Source organism: Lutjanus erythropterus, chromosome 18 (assembly GCF_056507025.1).
Source record: "Lutjanus erythropterus isolate fLutEry1 chromosome 18, fLutEry1.hap2, whole genome shotgun sequence".
In the NCBI taxonomy this organism is placed as follows: Eukaryota; Metazoa; Chordata; class Actinopteri; order Lutjaniformes; family Lutjanidae; genus Lutjanus; species Lutjanus erythropterus.
This window is the reverse complement of record NC_139334.1, coordinates 31,815,996-31,835,493: the sequence shown is the minus strand read 5'-3', so window position 1 is coordinate 31,835,493 and position 19,498 is coordinate 31,815,996.

The following is a 19,498-nucleotide window of genomic DNA, read 5'->3' as shown; positions in this document are numbered from 1 at the left end:
ATGTACTTCACTACTGTCCACCACTGCCTAAATGTGACATCAGTTATTAGAGATGTTCCCTCCATCTTTTTATGCTACTTATCTCACATCTACACTGCCAACATCAGCTACACCATCTCTGTATGTTCAAGCTGGAAAAGAACCCTAAAAACACTATATTAGGCTAAACAACGTCACATTTTTCTGCTGTTGTTGTTGTCGATATATATATATGTATATGTTTTTTAACTTTTTTTTCTTGTTTGCTCAAAACAAGGTGCTTGAACTGGACTGGATTTGGTTCCATGTTGGTGGAAAAGGCCAGAAACCAGGATAATGTGACATATAAACACCTGTTCCAGGTTTCTGAACTATTTTTATTGAGTAATGCGTCAATTTCCAGGTCCCATAATTTCATGGTAAATAAGTAGTAATTACCAAGAAATATATTTTAAATTTCTTATTAATTACCCACAAATTACCCTCAAATGTCATGGTTAATTATGTGATAATTAGCAAGTGCCATGTTTGAAATTCTTAGAAATTACCCCCACATTTAATGGTTCCAATAAATTTCAAATACATTGCCACCTATTTACCTTTTTCTGTTATGTGACCTGGAAACTGAAGAAGAACCTTTTGTTGATACAGAACAGAGAGACTGAGATGGTAAAAAAAATCAAGAAACAACTGGACATCTAATTTTCTCATGTTCTCATTTTCTCATTTCTTATGTTCTGTGTGGACATCATGTCCAGAATAAGACCAAGACCAGAATAAAATCTGGTTCTTAATGAACACGTGAACGCTGGGAAGACTGTGAATCTGTGTAAGTCATCCTCAGTTTATCTCATGCAGGTCACAGACTGAACTGATAAATATTAAAATTAAATAATGATAATGATAAACAAATCTAAATTTGATCATAACAATTAAAAAATATCCCCAAACTCCATCAAATCACAACCACAGTTCAGCTGCAGTTGAATCACGTCTGTCACTCATCCAGCAGCGTTTCTCATTTCCATTTTCTTCTTCCTCCTCCTCGTCCTCTTGTATGTGTGTGTGTGTGTGTGTGTGTGTGTGTGTGTGTGTGTGTTGGGTTGGGTTCTTTTGTGCCAGTGTTCAGTCTGTGTTGTACATTTGCATAATATGGAATACACATTAAATACAAACCAGCACGTGTGTGTGTGTGTGTGTGTGTGTGTGTGTGTGTGTGTGTGTGTGTGTGTGTGTGTGTGTGTGTGTGTGTATAATGGTTTCTGTGAGTCAGTGAATGTGAATATTCTTTTGTGTGTTTGTGTGTCTGCATGCGCATATCGTTGTGAGTGTGTGTATGTGTGTGTGTGTGTGTGTGTGTGTGTGTGTGTGTGTGTGTGTGTGTGTGTGCTGGTCACATGTGCAGCTTCATGAATATGTGTGTAAAAGTGTGTAGTTGTGTACACTCTTAGAAATAAGGGTTCCAACAGGGTTCATCCTGAAGGACTGGGGAACCATTTGCTTCAGAAGAACACTTTTTTGTTGTTGCTGAAGAAAGGGTTTGTTGAGGGTTCTATGTGAGACTAAACATTCCATTACGAACCCTTTTCATTCAGAGAACCCTTTTTGGAAAAATGGTTCTTCAACGATCCCCTGAACCTTTTTGCCAAGGGTTCTTTGTACCATAAAATTCCCACTCATAATTTGTTCTGGGTGAAAGCTTTCGCAGATGGTAAAACCCTTTATGTTGGGCTCTCAGTAGAACTTTCTTAAAGGATTCCAAGTGGAACCCTTCTAAACAGTTCCACTGGGAACCAAAGAGGATTCTCCTGTAGCGACAAGTCGAAGAACCCTTCATGGTTCTAGGTAGCACCTTTCTTTCATATAGTGCACTTTCTGAGTGTAAAAATGTCTGTTTGTGTCAGTTTTGTGTGTCTGTGTGTATTTGTGTGTATTTGTGTGTATTTGTGTGTCAGTCAGCACAGAAATGAAATCTAACTCCTCATTGTTATGAGAACCACATCCTGCATTTCCCAAATTAGAGAAGAAGAAGAAGAAAATGAGTGGGAGAGACGTTTTTATAAACACAGAGACAAACACTGCGTCTTCTTCTCCTGCTCTGTGTTTGTGGGTGCAGGTGAAACCTCGGCTTCGTAAACAATGAGAGAAAAAAATATTTGGGAGGAGAAGAAGAGGACGGATCTTATGTGATTCAACCACAGACGATATAACAAAATGGATGCAGTCTATGAGATGTAATAATGAGCTGTTCAGAAGCTTTGAATTTTGCTTTCTTTCATCTTTATCCAAAAATAGAAACAAAAAAAATGTTAAGTTTGGGAGAGCGGAGCTGAAACGATGAGGTGAAAAGGCCGACACATCTGTCAATCAAACACACATGTTCTCAGAGACCGATTATCTCAACAGAACAGGAGTGTTTTTGTTTTAATTGCCACCACAGAAGAAGTGAAGCTCCCCAATGTGTGCGTAGAGATACAGTAAAATGAGAGCCTCATGGGAACTGGTTTTGGAAGAAGTATGTACGGTACGCCTCGTTAACAGAGAGAGTTTTTCTCCCATTTGAACTGAATTACACACAATGATGTTTGTTAATTTATATCACTGCAAAAAGTTTTAAAAAAGTTAAAAACTGAATATAGAAATAGAAAAGTAATATGTAGTTTTGTGCGAAGCCGCTCTGTGAACTACATCACCAACACCATCATGGCTGTCACCTCGGCACATTCCCCCTCCTATTAAAAGAGGTGAAAATCACCGTCATATTGAGGGCTGCAGCCGTGCAAAAAGGAGACTGTTTGACAGGGTCCAGATAAACACGATAACACAAACTAACTGATGCAGGCAGCAGTAGATCAGCAGCTCCTGTGTTCTGTGACGTACTCACTCATGAGTACATGAGTGCGCTGACCCGGGTGAGGAGTGAGAGGAAAACAGCCTGCAGAAACACACTCTTTGCACTCTTTTCACACGGTGAGTCAAGGATTTCATTTGACCAAACCAGAGGCAGTGACGACTCGTGGCAGGGAAGGGCATGCAAGTCTGACTAGCAAAGATTCTCACATTAGATAAAAAAGTTTAGACAGTTTAAACAATTTAAAGGAGCAGTAGGCAACTGGAGTTTCTCTCTAATATGACCCAGGAAAGGGTTCCAGTTTGTTTGAGGCGCCCGTCAAAGAAAAAGAAAACTTTTTCTGATAAAGAATAGTAGGTCATGAACTCATTGTGTAAAGCTGGGTGGGTCTCTTTCCATTTTAAAAAGATCAGGCAAGAAATGTAGCAAAGACAAATCAGTCTGCCTCTGCTTTTGAAAGGTGGAAAAGCGGGAGATTAGACCCCAGAAATGCTGAACAGGAGGCATGAATGGACTGATTTACCAAGACGGGTGGAAATGAGTGAAAAGATACTGAACCAGAATTCAGTGCTGCATGATCTGAACATGAGTGGCTGGGTGTTAGAGTTGTTTACATGACTGCAGAATTATGCATGGAGGTGAGGAGAGAATTCTGAAGTTTCATTTTTGGGTGAACTGTGCCTTTAAGGTCTTGTGATAGCTAACATGCAGCATATGCACAAAAATGGATTGATTTCCACTCATGTAGGGAGCTGCAGCTGGCAGAATTTAAAGAATTTAAAGAAAATGTATTTTTTATTCTTTATTACTCTCCTGATTCAACTCCTCCTCTTTAATATGGAACCAAACCCACTCCACTTTCAAACAAATTTCAACATTTTGCAAATCACGCAGACAAACGTCTCTCATGCATCTCATGGAAAACTTACTGCAGGCCCCTCACTCATCATGAAGTAGATTATCATGCACATGTAAGCAAAGACACATTTAAGCCATTTGTGTGCAAATGGTAGACAATAAAGTCTTTTTCTTTCTATTTCTGTTTCTAAAACATCATCTTTTTTCAGCAGGTCTCCCACACACTTTTATTCTCTCTCCCTGGACACACACACACACACACACACACACACACACACACACACACACACACACACACACACACACACACACTCCTTGTTGACCTTGGGATTGCTAGCGTTGCCTTGTTAATAACGATAAACAGCAGCAGCTGGTACCAATTGTGCTGTGTCACTGTGTGTGTGTACATGTGCGTTTGTGTGTGTGTGTGTGTGTGTGTGTGTGTGTGTGTGTGTGTGTGTGTGCTTCCTCTCATTACGGCAGCACCCCCACACTCCTTCAGTCATCTGTCTTCTTCTTCTGGGAAAACAAGGTGAAACCTTTTTCTTTTGCTCCTCTCTGTCCACTGTCTCCACCCTTTCTGTCTTTATCTCACCTCTTCTTCTCTCTTTCTGCCTCTCTGTGTCATCTCTCTCTCTCTCTCTTTATTTTCTGATTGTATGTCCTTGTCTTTCGACCTCCCTCTTGGCAGAAGGAATCTCTCGTCTCATGTCCTCTCCATGATCACACAGACAGAGAAATCACAGTCATGTACCAGGAGAGAATATGCTGCTTTTCTGGAGAGGCGATGCAAATCAACGCTGGGAAATAGTGTCAGCCAAAAAGAACGAATAAATCTTTACTACAGATGATGCTGTGAGTTTGATTTCCACCCTGCTAGAACCCTCCCCAAGGGATCAGGCAGCAGAGACTGCAGCAGACGAGGCCTCGTGGTTATGTAGTGAGTCAGGCGGGGTGGGGGGGGTCAGAGGACATGGGCGAGACCAACTGACCACCGGTCAGTGTAGCGTGGACAGAGATGTAGTCAGAGCAAACCAGCCACGAGCAGCTACTGTCAGACTCTCTGAGTCTCTTCTGAAAAGACAGGGAGCCCCTTGTGTTGTGTTTACTGCCACTGCAGAGGAATAAATCTCATGTAGGACGTCTTTTATCCACTGGGGCTTCTCAGTCTTGAAAATGTTAACGCAACCATCAGCTATGTGTGAGAAGCACAGCTGAATGTACACAAAGTACTACAATTTAAAGTTTTCATTGTGCAGTAAGATGTTCACTGTAAGATTTTTACCTGTTTTTGGATCAGTGTAAATGCTGCATCTTGCATTTTACTCCTCTGTACTGCTTGTCTGGTGTATTCCAAGTCTCCTCCTTCACACTATCTAAAAACCTGTTGATCAAATGTTCAGAATAATGTTTAACGGTAAGCTCGTCTCTCCCTTCAACCAAAAAATTTGGGATTTTATTTTGTGCACACATCTTTTCTCCAGCCTTGCAAACTGTTGATGAGTTGGTTTGTTTACAGCATAGAGCTGACTGTAAATAGATTCATGTGTCACAGACTGCAGTAAAACTTGAAATGCATATTCTGAATTTGCTGTCCAGAAATGCTGCTAAAACCAGAGAAACACCAGCGTATCCTACATGTCTTAATCAGAATGTACTCCATTCAGAATAAGGCCTAATTCAGGAATATGTTGTTTGCATGACATGTATCGAATTCAGAATAATGTCATATTGTATTTAAGAGTGGAAAATTAGTGCATGTAAATGAAGCGTTGTTCTTCTCCCTTCTTCCTTTCCTTTCCTTTCCTTTCCTTTCCTTTCCTTTCCTTTCCTTTCCTTTCCTTTCCTTTCCTTTCACTAATTGTAGGCTACGACTAACAAACTTAATTGCTAAAGTCGCAGATTGATTGGCTGAATTAACAGGGGACATAAAGCCCTCCCCCCTCTCATTTCCCATGATGCTTTGTGCTCCAGTGGTTTGAAACAGAACAAAGATGGAGTACCACACTCAGCTCACTTAGCCTGTCAAAAGATGGAGCCTCCCTTTGTCTTGTTAAAGGTCTGTGTGTGTGTGTGTGTGTGTGTGTGTGTGTGTGTGTGTGTGTGTGTGTGTGTGTGTGTGTGTGTGTGTTGGAGGGTTAATAAGCTATGTGGTTCACCTGAGTCCCTCAAGCCTTGGGCCAGACGGCCAGACGTGTGTGTGTGTGTGTGTGTGTGTGTGTGTGTGTGAATAATTTATAGCTATAAAGGAAATCAGTACAGTTTAATATCTGTCTCTTTATTGTTGCCGTTTCTCAACATTATTTCGATATAATATCTGTTTAATAAATCAGTACAGTGAGTGATCAGAATGGGGTGTTATGAGTTGAAACAGCAACCAGATGTAGTAACCTGCAGTCTTTATATTGGCCAGCAGGGGGCGACTCCATTGGTTGCAGAATGAGCCAACTTCTCCCTTGATTTATTACCTCAGTCACCGGTTTTCTAATGACTTTATGGTCTCAATCATTAGTTCAAGTGTTCTTCAGTACAGCATGATGTTCATTTTATAAATTATTGTCTCATTCAGAGTGAAAGAGATGATGAAGCAGGGTTTGCTTTAGGGCAGGGCCACCCTGTCAATCACAATCACTTCAGTATTGCTGAAGTGTAAACTTTTCCAACGTTGATAAAGAGCAGGACAGAGCTGCAAACGTTAGCTTAAATGCAGCTCCCACGCCTCTGAACGGGACTTTTATGGACATAATCTGTGAGTTGAGCTTTTGAATCGTGTTTGGCTTGCAGGTACGAGAGTGCACCTGATGAAATATGCAGAGGCTGTTGTTGGCTTTGTTCAAAGCAGAGTGGGAGAGTTTTTTTTTTTCCCTTCGTTTCAACACCTGCATGAGGAAAAATGTTGCTTTGATTTGCCCTTCACCAAGCATCTCCTCCAGAGTCCTTTTTCTCAGCACACCCAACATAACAGGAGGAACACAGCTGTAATTAATGACATTAATGATGGTCGGTGCTGCAAGTTCACACTTAAAAAGAGCAGCTCAAAGTTCAGTTCACACACATCAAAATGAACTCGTTTGTGTTCATAGTTCATGTTTTAAAATTTTAGAGTTCTCAGTCCCCAGAATTAACTAGTTCATTTCTTTTTAAATTAAATTTAATTGAACTTCCTCCTAACAGGGACACTGGAGTACATATAATGATGCACATGCACTAAATGGTGCACTCTTCTGTTTTGAATGCAGACGATGCCTGACATCTAAAAGAATTTGAAACATGCAAAAAAACCTTAAGTAACAGTATTAGACACTACAGCAGTAATGTGATTACTCTGAAGTGTGCTTTTATTTTAGATAATCAGAGTTCCAGCTGCCCCTGACCACTATACCAATCATTTTAATCATTTTAAATTCTATCTTATTATTTTGGCAAAGTTTCTCATTATAATAACTTTACAAATCTTCTTTTTTCTGTCATATTGGCAGTAATGTGCTTCCACTGATACAGACGTTTGGAGACGAGTGTAAAACATGGATCCGTCTGTGTGTTTCTGACTGTTAACAGACTCCAGTCTGCAGTATAGTTCATACACTTCATTGATAAACCACAGAATCACAGAGAAACATCAGGCTTTGCAATCAAAGAAAGTTTTTATGTCACAACAAGACTTCTGTTCATATTCACACTCTCTGCTGTGATCACACTTTTTTAAAATCAGCTGATGATGTGAACGCCATTATCTCTCTCAGGAGTCCGGAGTGACTGAAGCTCATGTTTATTAATTACAAACTGATTCGTTCAGTTCACAAAAAACACATGCATGTTCTTGCAAAACACTGATGACGACCAGGGGCTCAAATAGACAGGTGCCTTCATTAAGCATATTAGTTTCACCTGTGATTTCCTGCTCATGAGTCAAAATGTTTGCTGTTAGAAAGTCTTCTGGTTTGTACTGAAACTCTGAGTTAGGACTCCTCTTTTTGTATCTGTCAGTTGATTTAAGCAGCTCCTCAGGCCCTTTTCCTTTGTAGTTTGAATCTCTTTTTATGATCGATGGAATAAAAGACTTTATTTTTACCAAATCCACTTGGTTTTATGTTGCTTTCCTTTCCACTCGAGAGCCGGGTCATGACACCATGCGAGATACTTCAGACGTGTATTATTCTGCAAAAAAACTGTAAATTGTTTAAGCTCCCATTTCAAAAGCCTCTGTGCTGCAAGTACAAATTCTCTGTGGAGATTTAGCAGTTAATGGATGTGAAAATATAACCTTTTCAACTTAGCATTATCGAAAGAGTTTCATTTTCAAGGTCAGCTGGCTGATACCACAGAAACATGTTACTTATCACCTTTGGTCCAGGCTATACAGGATCATCGTTCATAAAGGGAAGATGTTGCCTTTCAACAATTCAATGCTCCAGACTTTTCAAAAGATGATGCACGATTTGAGTAACATTGTATGATCGCTAACTGGATTCTTGCAAAAAACAAACTAAACAAATCTTTTCTATATTTTTCCAGTTGAGTATGTGCCTCGTCTGTGTACTGGCAGATACTGCTTCCAGGAAATAGCCATAGCCTTCAACTCATTGCAAAACTAAATTTCAGTGATTAAAATTTAAGCCTGACAATCTTAAACAGAGACACAGAGAGGACTAAAAACAACAGAACATTATGTCTATTTAGTTATTTCCTGTTTGGAGCCTTTTCTTGTGTGTCCTTATTGACTGTACTTCCTGTATTTGTCTTTTCCTGCCTTTTTTGCTTACTGTCTTGCTAGTAAGTGTAAACCGATTCTCAGTCAGTGACAGTTTCGATTCACTCATCACTGGCCAGCTAGCTCGCTGCAATGGATGTTCACTTGCATCGTGTTTTTGAGAGGCACGTTTATCAAATTCAAAATGAATCATCTTTGGCAGTCCATATAAATCCATCAATACATGAATCAAGAACTTTAAAGCATCATGAGTAAACTTTCGTTCATAATATTTCAGTGTTATTTACGGCTAGCTCTCTTACTCAAAGAGAAGTAAGCTACATGAAGTTTTCACAACATGAGCCATAAATTTCCCCCTTTTCCTCTCACAGTCCACCCACAGTCCAAAACCTAACTAGCTAGCTAGATTGCATCAAAACAGGAAGGAAGTAGGAAAGACCAATTCTTGCTTGATTTGATTGGCCTTTTTGCTGAAAAGTTGAGAATATTTTAATGTTTATGTGTCTAAAAAATGTGAGAAAAATACAACTCACAGTGCGAGACAGGAGTGAATACCAGGCGTGCTGTAGAGAAACCGCGCTGTTGTTGCTGTTAATGCGTTTCCAGTGATGCATCTTGGTGGGATCGTCCCTTAACAAAGGATTTCTACCTGAGGAAATTCTTCAGCTAGGAAATGTGTTTCTGTGACACGTAAATTCCTGAATTTCACCATAAACTGAGACAAGACGGGATTTTAGACTTTCAGATCTTTCAGGTCCTGCAGTGAGAAAACAGTGAAGCAGTAACTCTGTGTTTGTGACAAAGTGACTGACACCCATGAACCAGATTTGAACCTGTAACATCAAGAGCAGTGATTGACACCACATCCCTCCGTCCAACTGGGAGACAACGCCTCAGAGCAGTGTGTGTGTGTGTGTGCACGCGTGTGTGTGTGTGAAAAAACGAAGAGAAAGCACATCTGTAAGTGTCTCAGAGAGCATAGATGCGTACACTGTGTCCTCGTGTGTCTTTGTGTGTGTGTGTGTGTGGAAGATGAAAGGGATGCAGACTGGCCTCAGGCTCCAATTAAAAACAGGCTGAGGTTGCTATGGCGATATAGGTGAAGTGAAGTACTTTATGAAATATTACTGACTGACAGAGCGGTTTACACCTCCAGCAGAGAACAGACTGTTCTGTGGACGTTTCAGGTGTCCGGGTTAATTTTCAAACGTCACTCTGTTTGTTCTGCTTCCAACCCTCAAGTTCTTCTTTTGCGAGGACGCATTCAATACCTGCTTCAGATATTAATGATCATCATCGCATCAGTTCAGTGTGGTCAGTTTCAGTTAAATACAGCTGCCTGTGGTCTGGTTGTGGTGGCGGCAGGTTAATCAAATTTCCAGCAGTGTTTTGTGGACTAAAAAACTAAACCCAACCTTCGATCTGCATGAGGGTGAGGAGATAATGACTGAATTTTTTTTATGTTTGGGTGAACTATCCCTTTAAGGTGCATATATTAAAAAGAAGAAAATGTTGACTAATGGTTTTGCAGGGGACATCAACCAAAAGCTGATATTACAGTTATGTTCTGTTGTTAACTCTGCAGGGAGTAAACATGACACATTTTAGTGGAACAAATACCGGGACACATCCAGAAAGAATGAGGACAAGGAGGCAGAGGAGGATGAGGATGAAGAGCTGCTCTGTCTCTTTTTGTCTGTAAATTAAATGCATGCAGGCTGCTCTGCTCCGCTCTCTAACTTCATTACAGTAACAAACCAAACTCATTCATCTTTTCATCAGCTCACTGCTGCTGCACGGAGCCGCCTCACAAACTCTGTTGTTTTTCACATTTCTTCTCTTCTACTTCCTCAAATCCTGTTCCTTCTGCTAATAATGACATCTTCTGATTTTCCTCCTGAAGGTCTGTCCCGGAGGAAGCAGCAGGGGGGGAAGTTCACTTTCAGTGTTGTTTGCTGTCTCTCAGGTTTCTCTGTTAGTGATGAAAATATGGAGTTTTCTTCTTCCTTTTTTTTGTTATATTTAATGTTTCTGCTTTCACTTCCTCATTCTGCTCTTTTTGTCCGTCTTAAAAACAATATATACAGATTCCTCCTGATGGGAAACAGAATGAACATTTTTGTTTACTGAGAAGATAAATCTGAACTCTGACAGACTTTAGAGATCAATATTAAATCAATACTAATAACCAAACTAAGCCAGAAATATTCACTATCATTTTGATGAGTTTTGGATAGAGAGACGTGATGCAGCACCTGAGAAATATGAAATACATTATTCATTTTTACAGCTGAAACAGTTTATCTCAATATCTGTTGCAACGGCAAAGAAGATTATTCTAATAAACTGGAAAAACAGACTCTTATGAACATTGAACTAGGTCACGTAAATCATCATCTTTTTGATTCTTATCACACAGGATGAATAATGCAAAAAAAAAAAATGTATTATTTATTGGTACTTCTTTTGAACTATTTTCTGTTTTTATTTCCAATATGTAATATGCAGGACAAACTGATGCATTTGTATTTCTGTCAGATATAGTTATTTACTTCATTTTAACAGGGTTGGGTAGTGAGGGATTACATGCAATCAGGATTACTTAATCAAAAAATGGATAACTATAATCTGCCCAGATTACAATTAGAGTATTGTTTCACTGTTACAGATATTTTAATTGTATTTTTGACTAAAGTATGACAATTTTAAAATGATGCAGCATGTTTTTTTTTTAAGTGTAATTTGGTTTAACAAATTCTAAATGCAAAATATGTTCTCATTATTGTTATTATTTATGGAGAATGTCATTTTTATTTACACTGAAAATGAAAGGTGAACATTTTGAGAGGGCTAAGTGCTCCACTTGCATGACATAAGTGAAGTCCTCTGTTTTGCCAGAACAGCAGCATGGAAAAGTTGCACAAAACTGCCTCCCACATGTTGCAGCCGCTGGATGACTCAAGGGAGCGACAAGGGAGGGCGATAAGAAGAATAAAAATGTAATGTAATTTAACCCTGCGTGGCTGGAGGGCGCCTCCTGAGGATTTTTATGGACTCACAGGTGCGTTCAAACATGAATAAACTAAATAATTGTGTGAAATGTTTCAACCTAATCCCTTTTTCTTAACTTTAAACATTACTGTCATCTTCAGCATCATCACTCCAGAGTCTTTCAGACCTCTGAGCTGTTTTTCATGTCAGTGAAACAAGCAGGGTTTATTTGAATTATATTCCAATCCTTATGTGGAGGATTTAATCTTTATACATGATTCAAGATTCAGAAGTGAAGTTATAATTTTGAGTTAATTAAAAATAAATTTACAGTGTTGCCTCTGCCTCTTGTAGTTCTCACACGTTTACCTCAATCTACCTGCGTCCTTAAAGCTTCTGAATCTTCAATCACGTATAATTAAATGAAATTGAGGGGAAAGTGAAACAAACTAATCAAAATTATCAGCATAAATATCTCCCTATCTCCCTCTGAGGCAGCTGTAAAAAGTTATTAAAAGTTTTGGTGTTTTGCCATGAAGCAGGAAATTGCTTTAACTTCAGTGTAAATGGTCCAATTTTCACCAAACTTCATATATTTGATTAGAGTCCAGGCCTGAACAATATTCTGTCAGAGTCATAGCGCCACCTGCTGGCAACAGGAAGTGACGTGTTTTAGACTTTTACATGCTCCTCCTGGCAGGTTGACTTTGATCCAACTCAAATGTGATCAGAGAAGTCTTCAGACCTTCATGATGCTGTGTTGTAAAGATTGTAATGTTTTGTCACGTGGCGTTGCCCTGGCGGCACGGCGTTGACTTTGATGTTTTGCCATGACACAGGAAGTTGTTGTAACTTTGTGCTTCATGGTCGAATCTGCCCCAAACTTACCATGTTTGATAAGATACCCGGCTTAAATACATCCAGTTAGTCAGTGTTGCAAAACGGCTCCATAGCGCCCCCTACAATATTTCTGTGAAACAGTCTTTGCAGTACCTTTCATCTACATGTACACAAATTAGTAGTTACATGTATCATTACCAGGCGTACAATAAAGTCTCTTAGAGCTACAGCCTAAGCCCAGCAGGAAGACGGCCATTTTGAAATATTTGGTCAATCTTGCCATTTTCCATGCATTGTAGTTTAACCAACTTCTTCTACAGAATTAATCAGATTGACTTTGGTGTGTGCCATCTAGACGTTTGTGATCAGAAAGGTGTGGCTATGGCGGGGCGTTGGGTTTTGTTATCTAGCCCTGAAACAGGACATTCCTGTACTCTGAGTATAAATGAATACCTAGTTATACTTTTCTTAGGTATATCTTGATCATTATTTATTATGTAAGGCATCTGCATTGACTGTAGTCTGTAACGCACTTTAAATTTTATTTATTTTGTCTACTTCTTACGTGTAGGACTACAGATGGAAATTAGCATCTCGCTAAATCTGATGCAACCATGTTTTTTATTTCTTGTAAATGATCAGTGTCATTGCACACAGTCCTTTTATAAATCAAATAACCTAAACTAAACCAATCAAAAGATAAGTACAAGTATACGCCAAATATAGTGACTTTTCTGTATACTTTTCAGTATAAACCAAGTATAAACTGGTTGAGTATGTCTCTGATAAGTACATAAAAATAAACTGAATGCATACTGTCTTACATTCAGTTTAAAAGAAGTATACTAACTCGACATCGAGACATCAAATAAAAATGTCTTGCAGCAGACCCTGACTTAGGCCATAGCTGCAGAGTCACTGATCGTCACTGTTGTTGATTCATGCAGCTTTGAGTGAGTGAGTGAAGGAGCTGCTGGTCGGTTGTTACAGGAAAGAAACAAACTGAATGCAGAGAGAGAGAGGGAGAGGTGATTCATGACAAGCTTTTGTTTCGATTGTAAGGCTGTTTCCTGGACTAACACACACACACACTCTTTCAGACTCTTCCCGTCTGTGTTGACTGAATTGGTTGTTCCTGTCAAGTTTGTTTTTATACTACAACTGAATTCATCCTCCTGCTGAGAAACCGGAGTACTTAAGTGGAAAAGCAGAAGTTTCCAGAAATGTCTCATCGCTATTAAGAAGAAGAATTAGGTCACTTTATTCATCCCTACTTTATTCAGAAGTTAGACTCCTGACCTTAAAGGACCAATCTGACCAGATTTATGGAGGAAATATAAAATTCATTAAGTATCTTTTCATTAGTGCAGGTCCTCTTCCATGCGGTCAGCGACGTTGCACTGCTTTTTTTTATTTCTATGGTAGCCCATAGAAATTTAAGAACAGACAAACCACACACTGGTCCCTTAAAGCAGTAGCAGTAAGTTGCAACTCCACAAAGAGAAAAGAAAGTCAGGGTGATAGTTTCTGACTTGATGGTGCTGCTGTTGGACTCTTTTCATTATGCTGAATTATTCCTCCTCTGATAAGTGGTAGGTGGAGTCTGGTAGGTGGTAAACAGAGCAGAGACGCCATCTTCAATCCCCTGTTGGAAAACACTGTCTGTGCACTTAAATCGATATATAGATTTTTTAGGTGGACCTTTGTTTACGTGGCTAATACACTTTGCTGCAGTGCATGTCCACAGTCGTACACAGCAGGACATTACTGAGTGGTGTTGGGACTCCTAGCAGCTGTCAGTCAAACTTTGCTGTTTGCACAAACAAGCTCAAAACCATTAAGATAGATAAATAACAGTGCAGGTAAGAGGAGAATTATGCATTTTTGATTTTGGGGTGAACTGTCACTTTAGAGGCATTTGGGTGCTTTTCTTTGCTGCTATGTGCACACACCTTGTGTTTCTATGGTCATAAGAGGTCATCTCACACCTGTGCAAAAGTATAATTGGCACATCAGGCTGATATCATGCTGTCTCATCCTGGTGTTGAGCTTTTTATTTGCTGCGCTTTCGTCACATCATCATCACATCTGACGACAAACTCGCTGCATCTGCAAATCTGTCACCACTGTTTGATGAAGACTTATTTTTTAATCTGTGTGTGTGTGTGTGCTGTCAGTGTCACATGTCTTTGTCACACCTTGATCTTCCTGTTTAAATTGACATAAACACACTGCCAGGAAGCAGTGAAGGTTGTTGGAGGAGGAGAGGATCATGGGAAATTACTGCTGTGCCCCTGATATAGACATGACTTTGGTATTCACTGGATGAAGGAAAACAGCTGCTGCTACACACACACACACACACACACACACACACACACACACACACACACACACACCTCCCTCTCCGTCCCCTCCACTCTCTCTTCTTCTTCTTCTTCTTCTCTATTTTTAAATGTCACCTCTCTCTCCCTCCTCCCTGTCCTCTTTATGCAAACTCACGCCTCCCCTCCCTCCCTCCCTCCCTCCTCCCGTCCCTCTCTCGTCCCGTCCCTCCCTATCACCTCTCTTCTCTCTCTCTTTCACTTTCACACTCATTATTTCTCCACTTTTTTCTCCTCTCTCTACTTTTTCCTTCTCTATCTGACACTTCTCCTCTCCCCTTACTCTACAGATGATATTTGGCCAAAAGTATGTGGACAACTCTTTTGGGCTGGGTCTTTTTTTTTCTGGTTTGGCCTCAAACAGAAGACGTTTTGTCTTTTTTGGTGAATTTTTGTTTACAGTGAAGTGACAAAATCCTCTAGTGGTCACAGTAATTATGACGGAAGTAAAAGGAGGAAGCCAGGTGACATTACAATGCGAAAAAGTCCACAGGTCGACAAAATTTGAGACTTTATCACAGAAGACTGCAGATTGCTGGGAAGCCGTCCATAGAAACTGTTAGGAAAGGGGTGGGTACTTTCAGTAAAACCCCTGGCAGGTGACTGGATGAACTATCTGTTATGTCAAACGCAGTCTAATTTCAACCAATCGGATCAAATCACCAAACTGAAGTCAGCATCTTTTCTATCGATGAAAGCCTTCAGTTTCGTCTTTTGCTTTTCTCTCAATGAAGAAATACTCACAGTTTTGATGTAACTGATGCTATCACAGTATTTCTGCTAACCTCTTCAGGAGCTGCCATTGTTGTTTGAGATGAGTCGTTTCCATGGACAATTGTCACTTTAGGCGCACCTAAAACCACGCCCCCCCTCTGCTAGTTGTCTCTCCGAGGACACTGATTGGCTTGCGCCACCTCTGGTGCAGACACAAACGGATAACTTGGAATGTGGCGAGACGGATTCTTGCATGATCTCGCAAATCCAGCTGCCTTGCATGGTAAGTAACTGCTGAGGTTTGCTGTGACATTTGGAATATCAGACAAAATTCCAATGAAGCCAAAGTGTACAGGAACACAGGATCTATTCTTAATCCAAAACACTTCTGCGTGAAACACAAGCAGAAATGGTTGATGGTTTTACCTCCAATTGTTGATTGCAGCAAAATGCGCCCCTCACTGCAAAAAGATGGACAAAAGTTCCTGAAGAATCTTTCCAAAATCTCACATCAAGTGAGTGAGAGCTTTTTCTAGAGTTTTGGAATTTAATTTTGAGTGATAATTTATTAGGCCGACTGTTTCTAACATAGAAGTGTGCATGATGCAGAGTCACAGCCTCTGAAGGCAAACAGAATAGGCATCTTTCTCAGCTCAATAGCATGACTTTTAAACTAAAAAACTAAATTTTCAAACTTTTTTAATGAATTTGGTTAGCTTGGCATTTCATCCTCAGAACTGAAGTGAAGATTGGGAACCTCTTGTAACACAGTCGGCTGCAGAATCCATTCAGCTAAAGACTCATGCTTGTTAATGAAGGGTCATGCAGTTGTATTAGTGTGTTACATACGTCCCACCCAAATAGAAGCGCATCCACGTGCGCCAGGAGTGAAGCTCAACTCGGGGGACTTCTGCAACCAGAGAGATCCCACCGCTGCCACCAGTGTAACGTCCAAGCTTGGTTAACGCCCTCCACTGAGAGCCAAAAGAGCAACTGTAAAGATTGTGATTTGAATCTGAAACCTCACACGCACAGCTTAACAGATAACACCAAAACTTTTCAATGTTTCTGTTGATGTTTTAGATCCCTGAAAATTATATTTCCCACCAAACTTGACGAGAGCTGTGGGACATGTCAGAACGCTCAGTCAGTCATCCCCAGACACAGCAGTGAAAAAGTGCAGCTTTTTTATGAGAATCTCTCACAGAACAATAGTTTGAGGTTTGGAATCAGCTTCATGCAAGAGGGACAGAGCGCTCCCAAAAAAGTCCAAGTCGGTCAAAGTTTAAACAGTTTGAACTAATTCCTTCACCAGGAGGAGTCTCGGCCTCGTTGGGTGGTTAAAAGTGACGTTTTCTTTGTCTGTTCTGTGAGACGGATCCCTCATCTGTTCCTCCTGAGGTTTCTTTCTTTTCTTTTTTTCCTTGTTGGGGGGTTTCTTGATTGTAATCAAGGGTCCTGTGTGCTGCACACGCACAAAATAAAAGTGTAAACTAGAACAATAAAGGGTTCTTTGGCTTGTCCCTATATAACCCATTTTGGTTCTTTGTAGATCTATTTTAAAGGTTCCACTTGGAACCCTTTCAGAGGGTTCTATCTATAACCCAACATAAAGGGTTAAACCTAGAACCATCTGTGAAAGGTTTCACCCAGAATCTCTTATGAGAGGTTCTGCAGACACCCCTTCTATCCTTCTTTGGTGCAATGGCTCTACCCAGAACCCTCTCTGGGGGTTCTATCCAGAACCTTTCCATCATCCTAGGATGGTAACAAGGACCGACCCAGGGGGTTCTACCAAGAACCCTTTAATATTCAAAGGGTTTCATCTAGGAAACACCTAGGATGTTCTACTAAGAACTCTTTATATTCCAAAGGTTTCATCTGGAACCCACCCAGAAGGTTCTACCAAGAACCCTTTTACATTATGCTACAAAGGACCCTTGATGAACCATTACAAAGAGTTCTTCAAGAATCCCAGAAGAACTATTTCTCCTAAAAAATGTTCTTTTGATGAAAAAGGTTCTTAATAGAACCCCTAGTCTCACATAGAACCCTTTCACACGGGTTTTTTCCCAAGGGTTTCATTTAGAACCCATCCAGTAGGTTCTATTGAGAACTCTTTATATTCCAAGGATCTCATCTGGAACCTACCCAGTGGGTTCTACCAAGAACCCTTTTATTTTCCACAGGTCTTATCTAGAACCCACCCAAGGGGGGTCTACCGAATACTCTTCATATTTCAAAGGTTTCATCAGGAATCCACCCAAGAGGTTCTACCGAGAACCCTTTAACATCATGGTACAGAACCCTTGATAAACCCTTAATGAAGGAGTTCTTCAAAAAGTTCTTAAAAGGTGTTCTTTGGATGAAAAAGGCTCTTAATGGAACACCTAGCCTTACAAAGAACCCTTTGACAAATCCTTTCTTCACAACCAAATGGGTATGGGCACAGCTCTGGGCATAGAACCTCAGGGAGAACCCTTCTGGGTTTCACACACACACACAGTGTTCTCCTATATTTCCTCCTTCTCTCCACTCCAACACATCTCTAGTTTTTTCCTTCACGAACTTCACATTGTAAAAGTAAAGTAGCACACACCCAAAATATTCAGAATTTGCCAAAAATATTTTTATTGCAGTACACACATGTACACACACACACACACACACACACACACACACACACACACACACACACACACACACACACACACACACACACACACACACTTCTGTTAATAGTATCAGGGCCAGCCAGCTGCTCCCCGCTGCAGCACAGACCCCCTGTGGAGGCCTGTTAAACCTCTGTGAGTGTGTTTGTGTGTTTCTCTCCACCCTCATATTAAGCAGATAAGGTCATCACATTCTGATGAAAATAACCAAATCAGTCACCTCAACTGTTTTTCCCTCCCCTGATCTTCTGTGTGTGGAAAAGTAGAAAACAATGAATTGTAATGAAAGAAAACTGAAGCAAATGGTATTAAAGATGAGTGATTTTTTTTATATTGTTGTTAGCTTAGCAGCGGGTGTATTAAAATCCACAGCAGACTGAGGCTGTGAGCATCCGTCATAGTGAACTTTGAAGTTTGAGAAAGCAGCGCAGAGCTGCCGCCGCCGCCGCCTCCTCCTCCTCCTCTCAGTATTAACATGATTATCATCAGACTTTGTCATCTGTGGGTCGCACGTATGAGAATGTGACGGCCAGAGTTCAATCTGAGTCTGTGAATCAGTGTGAGCTCTGAGCTCCGCAGGAGTTCTGTCTCTACACCACCGTCTTCTCCCAGAAATAACATTTTCCATCTATAACTGGTGGACTTAAACCTACACTCATAAATATGAAGTTTTTATTTTTAAACAATGTGTTAGTGCAAAGTGAAAGGAGCTGCTCACAGCAACAAAACCAGAGAGATTTATCACCAAGTCTGCTCTTTTAGCTCCTGGATTTGGTTTTACTGCACTTTTACTGTCTGGTTCAACAAGCAGCTGTTTTCATCAACCAACCAATTATTAACCAACTGTACATGACCCGCTCAGCAGCGAACAGCAGACACACACAGTCAGAAAACAAGCTGGAGAACATAGTGGAACATTTAGAAGCTAAAGAGCCACATATTTCAGCTCAGTATGACAGCAGTCAGTTAAAAAATAGTCACAAATGTCATCTTTTTGTGTATATGTGCACAACTTGTGGATAATTTTGTGACAGTCAGCACAACTTTTATAGTAATAAGGATGAACGCGATATAAAAGGGTGGATGAATGAGTCAAAAACGGGACTTTCACACAGGAGACTGGGGAATTAATGAAATTATTGCATCAGAAAGACCTTTTCATGCTTGTTCCTGTAGTTTATTTCTCTTTACTGTAAAAAATGGGACAATCCAAAATTTCAATGCAACTTACTACAATAGATTTTTGAGTTTTGAGCCCAACTCACTCTAAAAGTTTTGCTGATCTATAACCTTTAGTTAAGACAATTTACTTCTCTTCTTTCCATCAACTGGAATCTTTGAGTTTTAGAAACTCAAAAAAAAAAAATGTAATCGAAAATTGGTCACAGTGACTTTTTTTAATCATTCGTCTCAAGTGTTTCAGCTTCTTTCAACTTGCGGTTTTTGGTTTTATGGCACTTTTACTGTCTGGTTCGATCTCATCAGCCGAGATTTCCAC